We start from the raw sequence: 9,047 nt of genomic DNA, 5'->3' as shown, positions 1-9,047 counted from the left end.
CTTTAAAACCTGAAAACTTTCTGAATAACACTATTTTCTTTTGCAATTTTTTTTTTCTGTGGGGCTAAAGGTATGGGGAGGTAGGATTGTACTAAAGATCTACTATACTTGGTGACTCGTCAAACTCATGCATTATACTAAAAAGCAAAATAAACAACTAAAAGGAAATAACAATAAATAAACTATCTAAAAACAGTAAAGAAAAAGCGATAAAGGAAAAACGAGAAAAGCAATAAAGAAAAGACGAAAGAGTCTCCTCCCACACTTAAATCGAACATTGTCCCCAATGTTTCGAAATAAGATAAGGGAAGAGTTACCTGACAAGCTATTGCTGACCACTAGTGCCCTCTCCATCCTAAGGTGGACGACTGGATCGGGTACGATGACGATCTCTCTGAACCATCCTCGCCTGCAGGGCATCCTGAGCGGTCATCACCTCTCGAAGGCTACCTAAAATGGTACCCTGAGTGGCTTCAATTAGTGCCATGTGTCTCTGGTGGTAGTTTTGTTGACGGGCTTGTGTATCTGTGATCGTTTGCAGGGACTGTAGAACAGTGTCATAGGACCTGTATGTCCTCCGCTGCGACTCTTACATGAAGCGCATGTTATCCGCCATTTGTTGTTGGATGGTAGAGAGTAGGTCGTCACGCCTTTGCTCTCTAGCCATGTGGTCACGCCGCATCTCCTCTGTAATATAGAATCTAGGAGTGGTACCTGCAGAACAAGAAGATGGTGCGGTGTGTAGTGGTGAAGGATGATGGGGGGACACATGGGGTACGGGAGATCTCTCTCTCCGATCATATTCATCATCAGTGTCATGTCCCGCCTCATCAGGCATGTTAGGAGGAAGAGGACCCAAAACAGGTGGGGCATCTAAAGCGTAGGTCCAATTCCTTTCATCTCGTACATCTGTATGTCTAGTGCACGGTAAAACAACAGATGGGATGGCTACACCATGAACTATAAGCATATAGCCTCCTTCTCTCCTCGAGCGACACAATTTCATGTCTCTCAGAAATTTTAGGTTAATTGTGCGAGGAGGTAGGGGGTCTAGGGTAGCCATCTCATCGTTCAGTTTAAGCGCCCGAGCAATAGATGTAATCAATCCACCAAAAGAAATCGGTCCCGCTTTATTCAAAGTTAAAGTCATACGAGCAAGCATGAACGGGACCGAATTAATACGTCTATTTGTGAGGCTCCCTTGTAAAAATAGAAGCTCTCTAGCATTAACCTTATTTGGATTCTCCCGGCCAAAAATAGTGCATGCCAACAGATATCGAAAAACTCTGATGGCCGGGTTATGGATAGTTGAGGCAAGAACTCCTTCAAAAGAGTTTATGGAAGTGTTTGATAGACGCTCCCAGAAGGAAAATACCTCAACAGACCATTCGGAATCCAAAGGGGCCTCACAAATAGCACCGTCCCCATGAGGGATTCCTAACAAGCTGGCTAGTTCGTCGGTACTGAATTGGTATTCAACAGCAAACATTCTAAATTTGACAGTACCAGTTGTGCTAACAGTGTTAGGGTTGACAATATAAATTAAGGAACTCAAAAATTCAATTGTCAATCGCTCATAGGTAGGTTCTTTATTGGAAAAGAAATTATGCAAACCTAAATTATCTAATAAATGAAATATGCTATGATAGATACCTAAAGTGTAGAGAGAGTCTTCGTCAACATACCTTGTCGGGAGGATTTCCCGATTTTGCAACCGTTCAATAATTTTTCTTTGTCTATCCCCCGGTTTCCCACCTCGAAGAATGAATCCGTTAAACTCCATTTGAAAGCTCTTGAGAAGTGATGAAGAAGATGAAGTGGTTTGTGAAAAGGTTGAATTTTTACAAAATCCGACGGATGAAATCGAAAATGGATATTGGAATAATGATTTGTGTGGTGTGGTGGTTAGAAAAGTATGAGCTTTTTGTGGGTTCAAGGGTGTTTTTCCAAGGTGAAAAAAATGGGTTTGGAAGGTTGTAAGTTGCAAAAATGGTGAAGCAAGGGGTTCTGCCCCGACCTTTTACAGACGCTGTCGCGGGCGACACAGGTCCTATGGCGGGCGCCACAAGGCAAAATCTGGCTGGGCCGAATTTTGGTCCTTTGGCTTGGGCTTCTCTTGTGTTTTGGCTTTGAGGGGTCCGGATAGCATTTGTCTTGTGATTTTCGTAGTATCTTTGACTTGCATAATTTTATAAAGGTAAAAACAAAAAATAAAATGAAACTAAAACAAAAACAAAAATTAAATATAAATAAATAAATAACTGAAAAATTAAAATGCAAATAAAATAAACATAGAACATATATAGATAAAGATAGAAATACTAATATATAGATTTTTTATAATATTCCAAGTACGATAATATAAGACGAGTTATGTAAATAGGAGAAATATAAAAAGGAGATAAAATAAGATTAAATGGTGAGATCATGTAGTGGGGATGTCATCTTCCTGAGAGGAACCACGGAGCAAGGCTACTTCTTGCTTGAGTTTTGCGATCTCCTGATATAGACAGTCGACTTCAGTAGCATGGGTGAGATCAGACACTCCCATCTATAAAGTGAGGTCAGCCACCTCCTGTCTAAGCGACACGATCTCTCTACGACACTCAGCAATCTGAGTGTGGATGTCGGGTGTCTGCAATGAAAGATTATTAGAGAAAACATTGATTCTGGGAGATGGTGGTGTAGGCGTCTATTCAGCAATGGGTGGTGATCTTGGTTCCTCGACGGTCTCTCCCTGGCCTTCCAGAGCATAACTCCAATTCGCTGGATCATGCACACTGGTCATCATAGGATCTGGCAGTGTGAAGTAATGGATAGCCTCATTGTCGACTAGCAATCGGAACTGACATGGGTGGAAAAAGGCTCTGCTCATCAATCCTCTGGTCAAACAGAAATCGATGTCCATGGTAATGTACCCATAGTAGGTCCGAAGATGTAACAGCTTTCGAGACAGACCTAAAGCGACAACAATCTGCGTGATGATTCCGCTAACATGGATGACTCCTTCGGTAGATCTGGAGATACCGCTGAGACTGTATAACAAGAAATTCCCACATGCTACTGGGCGAGACTAGGATGCACAAAATAACAAGAAGATCTCCTCTTCACTCAGTAGTGTCTCTGAATCCGTCCTTCCCAGGAAGGAATGTGCTAATATCATCTGAAAGTATCTGAAGGCTGGGTTATGTATGACATGAGACAGGTGCATAGATGGATCCTGGACTCCGCCACCTGAGATATCACTCCAAAACTTCTCAACCTCCTTACCCAGGAAATATCCCATATGTGTCTCCGGGATAGCATCAGGAGTAGTCTGGAAGCCTAATAAGTCGTCGAACTCTTTCTGGCTGAAGGAGTACTCAACTCCGAAAAGCCTGAAAGCAGCACACCCATCTGGTCCAGAATATGGGTCATAGTCGAATGAACTCGGGAACTCCAAAGTCAGGTTCCTATATGTGTTACTCAGGTCATCAGCCAACTCATCCCAGTGAAGCTGGTGGCTAAGGAATCGGATACTCGGCTCGATACCCAGTGCCTCCATACACTGCTGATCAGGATAACGTGTGGGTGCCATAGGGAACTGATACAAAGCAATGTAGCGCTTCCTCTGAGCATTATCTCTATAGGCCACGTGCATGTCATCGAAATCCTGCATCCTGTAAAAGTTAAGAAAGTGATCCTGAAAATACAAACCATTCAAATCTTAGTCTCAATGTAAAATATGATAAGATAAAATAAAAAAAAAATCAAATAAATGCGAAAAAGTAAAATGAAAGAAAAACCATGGGTTGCCTCCCACGCAGCGCTTGTTTAACGTCAATAGCTTGATGATTAGAATTTATACACATGTAGTAGTAGGAATCGGTGGATCAATCAGGGTGTGGCTTGAGTAGTATGTTGGAATGTCTCCTCCTTCGTAGAGCTTCAGTCTTTGTCCATTTACAATGAATGGACTACAGGTTTCGTTCTTGATTTCTACGGCTCCGGATCTCAGAATCTTAGATACTTCGAAAGGACCAGTCCATCTTGAACGTAGCTTTCCAGGGAAGAGTCGTAACCTAGAGTTAAAAATGAGAACAGGATCGCCTATATTGAAATTTTTCTTTACTATTCTTTAGTCGTGATAGGCTTTAGTCCTCTCTTTATATATTTTTACATTCTCGTAGGCAGATTGCCTAAGTTTTTCTAATTTATGAATGTCTAGGGTACGCTTTTCTCCCGCGGCTAGGTAGTCTAAATTCAAAGTTTTAATGGCCCAGTAGGCCTTATGCTCTAATTCGAATGGTAAGTGACATGATTCTCCATAGACTAGTTGATAAGGAGTAGTTCCTATAGGGGTTTTGAAAGCGGTTCTATAGGCCCATAATGCTTCTTGAAGCTTCTGAGACCAGTCTCTCCTAGAAATAGAAACAGTTTTCTCTAGGATTTGTTTTATCTCCGAATTAGATACTTCTACTTGGCCATTAGTTTGTGGATGGTATGGTGTTGCTACTCTATGCCTAACTCCATATTTTCTTAAAAGTTTGTCAAATATTCTCGATATAAAGTGTGATCCTCCATCGCTTATGACTAAACGTGGTGTTCCAAATCTAGGGAATATATAGTTTTTAAATAGTTTGATTACTACCCTAGTGTCGTTTGTGGGTGCATCTATAGCTTCAACCCACTTAGACACATAGTCTACAGCTACTAAGATATACCTATTTCCTAAGGATGGTGGGAAAGGTCCCATGAAATCTATACCCCATACGTCAAAGAGTTCTACTTCCTGAATGTTTCTTAGAGGCATTTCATCACGCCTTGAAATGTTTCCAGTGCGTTGGCATCTATCACATTTGACAATGCAAGCATAGACATCACGCCACATGGTAGGCCAGAATAGGCCAGCTTGAAGAATCTTGGCGTATGTCTTAGATGTGCTCGCATGTCCACCATAAGGTGCAGAATGACAATGCTCGATAATATTATTTACCTCTTCTTCTGGAACACAACGGCGAAAAATGCCATCTTTACCCCCTTTGAAAAGGAGCAGTTCGTCCCAATAGGAGTTTTTCACATCCTAGAAGAATTTCTTCTTGTGGTGGTAATCAAGATCAGGGGGTACTATATCAGCAGCTAGGTAATTAACGAAGTCTGCATACCAGGGTACGTTACTTATTGCTAAAGAATTTTGGGGGTGCTCATAAGGATCTAGGTTATTATCTTCAATGGTTTCTACTCTAGCGATCAGTTTATCATAGGCGAAGTGATCATTTATGGGTACTAGTTCAGGTTTCAGATGTTCTAGCCTAGAAAGGTGATCGGCTACTACATTTTCAGTGCCTTTTTTATCTCTTATATCTAAATCAAACTCTTGTAGTAATAGAATCCATCGGAGTAACCTGGGCTTGGCATCTTTTTTACTTAATAGGTAACGAATGGCAGCATGATCGGTGTAAACTATAATTTTTGCTCCTACTAGATAAGATCTAAATTTGTCTATAGCGAAAACTACAGCGAGTAATTCTTTTTCAGTTATTATGTAGTTAAGTTGGGCAGCATCTAGGGTTCTACTGGCATAATAAATGGCATGTAATTTTTTATCTTTCCTTTGTCCTAGAATGGCTCCAACTGCATAATCACTAGCATCGCACATTATCTCAAAAGGTTCTGACCAAGTAGGTGGTTTCATAATGGGTGCTGAGATTAACGCTTTCTTTAAAATATTAAATGCGTCATTACATTTTTCATCAAAAATGAATTCAGCATCTTTCATTAAAAGTCCAGTTAAAGGTTTAGTTATTTTGGAGAAGTCCTTAATAAAACGCCGGTAGAATCCAGCGTGTCCAAGAAAGCTTCAGACTTCTCTGATGGTTTTTGGTGGTTTTAGGTTTTCTATAACTTCTATTTTAGCTTTATCTACCTCTATACCTTTTTCGGAAACTATATGTCCTAAAACTATTCCTTCGGTTACCATGAAATGACACTTTTCCCAGTTTAGCACGAGGTTCACCTCCACGCATCTCTCCAGGATTTTCTCAAGGTTAGCAAGACAATTGTGGAAATCAGATCCGCAAAATGAGAAATCATCCATAAACACTTCCATGATACCATCAAGGTAATCTGCAAAGATTGACATCATGCAGCGTTGGAAAGTAGCTGGGGAATTACAGAGGCCGAATGGCATTCGTCTGTAGGCAAAAGTTCCATAAGGGCATGTAAAGGTAGTTTTTTCTTGATCTTCGGGGTGGATAGGTATTTGGAAGAATCCAGAGTATCCATCTAGATAACAGAAGTAAGAGTGTCTGGCTAGACGCTCCAACATTTGGTCTATAAATGGTAAAGGGAAATGATCCTTCCTAGTTGCTTTATTTAATTTTCTATAATCTATACACATCCGCCATCCTCCTTCTAAACGTTTTGCTACATGTTCGCCTTTATCGTTTTGCATGACTGGGATGCCTCCCTTTTTAGGTACTACATACATAGGGCTCACCCACTTACTATCCGAGATCTGATAGATTATACCTGCCTCAAGTAACTTAAGAACTTCCTTTTTAACAACATCACTCATTATAGGGTTTATTCTTCTCGGATGTTCCCTAGAGGGTTTTGAATCTTCTTCGAGCGAAATCCGATGCATGCATACGGATGGGCTTATACCTTTCAGGTCAGATATTTTATATCCTAAGGTTGAGGGATATCTTCGTAAAACGTCTAAAAGTTGGTTCGTTTCCTTTTGGCTCAAGGTAGCACTAACTATAACTGGACGGTTCATCTTTTCATCGAGGAACTCATATCTCAGGTTCTTAGGCAGTTCCTTAAGTTCTAAGGTTGGTTTCTTAGGGCATGGCATATGATCTGGGGTAAGGGATAAACATTCGTAAAGGTTATCATCGATGTAGGGTTTCTTAAAGTTATCATCTTCCCTTATGAGAGTTGATGGTAACTTAATTGTTTTTATAATTTCTTTTTGTTCTAATTCTCTAACACATTCATCAATGATATCTAAGGCATAACACGAATCTCCCATCACAGGTGCCATAAGAAATTTCAAAAGTATAAATTCTATTTTCTCGTCACCTACCTCAAATGTCAACTTTCCTTTCTTGACATCTATTATGGCTCCTGCAATCGATAAGAATGGTCTACCTAGAAGGATTGGTATATCATTGTCCTCTTTGATGTCCATGACAACAAAATCAGTAGGAATAAATAACTGACCTATCCTAACAGGAACATCTTCTAAAATGCTTATCGGATACTTAACAGATCTATCGGCTAACTGAAGTGACATCTTAGTGGACTGTAATTCTCCTAAGTTTAACCTCTCACAAAGTGCTAAAGGCATTAAGCTCACACTAGCTCCTAAGTCTAAAAAATCTTTTTCAATGACATGATTACCCAGAAGGCAAGGAATGGAGAAATTTCCAGGATCTTTATCTTTCTTTGCTAATTTGTCCTCGGAAATAGCATTACATTCCAAAGGCTTCGGATCGTCAAGTCTACGTTTGTTGGTAAGGATGTCTTTGAGAAACTTTGCATAAGAAGGTATTTGGGTGATGGCTTCTGTGAAAGGGATTTCTACATGAAGTTTTTCTATAACTTTAATAAATTTTTGATATTGTTTATTGATCTGGGTTTGTTCGAGTCTTTGGGGATATGGTATAGGTGGTTTATATGGCGGGGGTGGTACATAAGTTTTATCTTTAGGTTCTTCTCCTTTTTCTCGACCTTCCTGGTTTTCAGATTCCTCTGGTTCCTTTACTTAGTCCGGGGGTTTGGTACATTCCTTAGAAGTTTCGGGTTCACTCAATCTAGGGTTTGGTGGCTCATCATAAGCGTTCCCACTTCGTAGGGTAATGGCATTGGCTTGTCCTCTCGGATTCTGTTGAGGTTGTCCAGGGAATTGTCCTCCACGTGTAGTCTGAGGGGCTTGGTTTAAAGCTACCTGAGAGATCTGGGTTTCAAGCATCTTGGTATGAGTAACTATTTGGTCAACCTTGGTTCCTAACTGAGTAATCAATTCGTTAACATGAATGTTTTGGTTCATGAACTCCTTGTTTTGTTGGGTTTGAGCGGTGATAAAATTTTCCATAATTTTCTCAAGGCTCGGCTTTGGTGGCACAGGTTGCATAGGTTGATTTGATCTAGGGGCTTGATAACTAGGTCTCGGAGGTGCATTATTTTGAATAGGGTTATTGTTTTTATAGGAGAAGTTCGGGTGATTCCTCCATCTAGGGTTATAGGTATTCAAATATGGGTTCCCTCGGGTGTAGTTTACTTGCTTAGAGTGGGTTTCGTTTAATAGACTGCATTCTGCAGATTGGTGTCCTTTGGTTCCACATATCTCACGATCCGACGAAACTGCGGCTACAGTATTCGGGTTTATGCACATATGCTCGACCTTAAGGGATAGTGCGTCCATTTTAGCTTGCATCATATCTATAGAGCTTAGTTCATGCACTCCTCCTTGGGCTTCCTTCTTCTCAACTGTCGCTAGTTCGACTCCCCATGATTGATGGTTTTGAGCCATATCTTCGATGAGGGCACTAGCTTCAGGATAAGGTTTGTTCATCAGCGCACCGCCTGTGGCAGCGTCGATGGTCATCTTTGTGTTGTAATGAAGTCCATTATAGAAGGTTTGAATGATTAACCAATTTTCTAAACCATGATGTGGGCATGCTCGTAACAATTCTTTATATCTCTCCCAAGCTTCGAACAACGATTCTCCCTGGTTTTGGGTAAATCTAGTTATATGGTTTCGAAGAACGGCGGTCTTACTCGGGGGAAAATATCTAGCGAGAAATACTCTTCTAAGGTTATCCCAAGTCGTAATGGAATTGGTTGGAAGGGAATCTAACCATGATAGGGCTTTATCTCTGAGGGAAAAAGGAAATAATCTTAAACGTATTGCCTCAGGAGAAGCTCCATTGGTTTTAAAAGTGTCTGCTAATTGAAGAAATATTTTTAAATGTTGGTTTGGGTTCTCAGTAGCGAGACCCGCGAATTGTCTCTGTTGCACTAGTTGCAACAGGGATGGTTTAAGTTCAAAATTATTGGCT

At 40.6% G+C, this 9,047-nt stretch overlaps 1 non-coding gene across 1 annotated transcript; it reads left to right on the top strand.

Moving 5' to 3' along the window:
• Window positions 1-8,648: 8,648 nt before the first annotated feature.
• LOC127108582 (small nucleolar RNA R71) lies at window positions 8,649-8,755 on the top strand. Its single transcript, XR_007796109.1, has one exon. It is a non-coding gene; the product is annotated as a small nucleolar RNA R71 (small nucleolar RNA).
• The last annotated feature ends 292 nt before the right edge of the window (window positions 8,756-9,047 follow it).

Source organism: Lathyrus oleraceus, chromosome 7, assembly GCF_024323335.1.
Source record: "Lathyrus oleraceus cultivar Zhongwan6 chromosome 7, CAAS_Psat_ZW6_1.0, whole genome shotgun sequence".
NCBI classification, from domain to species: domain Eukaryota; kingdom Viridiplantae; phylum Streptophyta; class Magnoliopsida; order Fabales; family Fabaceae; genus Lathyrus; species Lathyrus oleraceus.
Note: the sequence above shows the minus strand (reverse complement) of the source record. Positions and strands in the feature narration are given on the sequence as shown.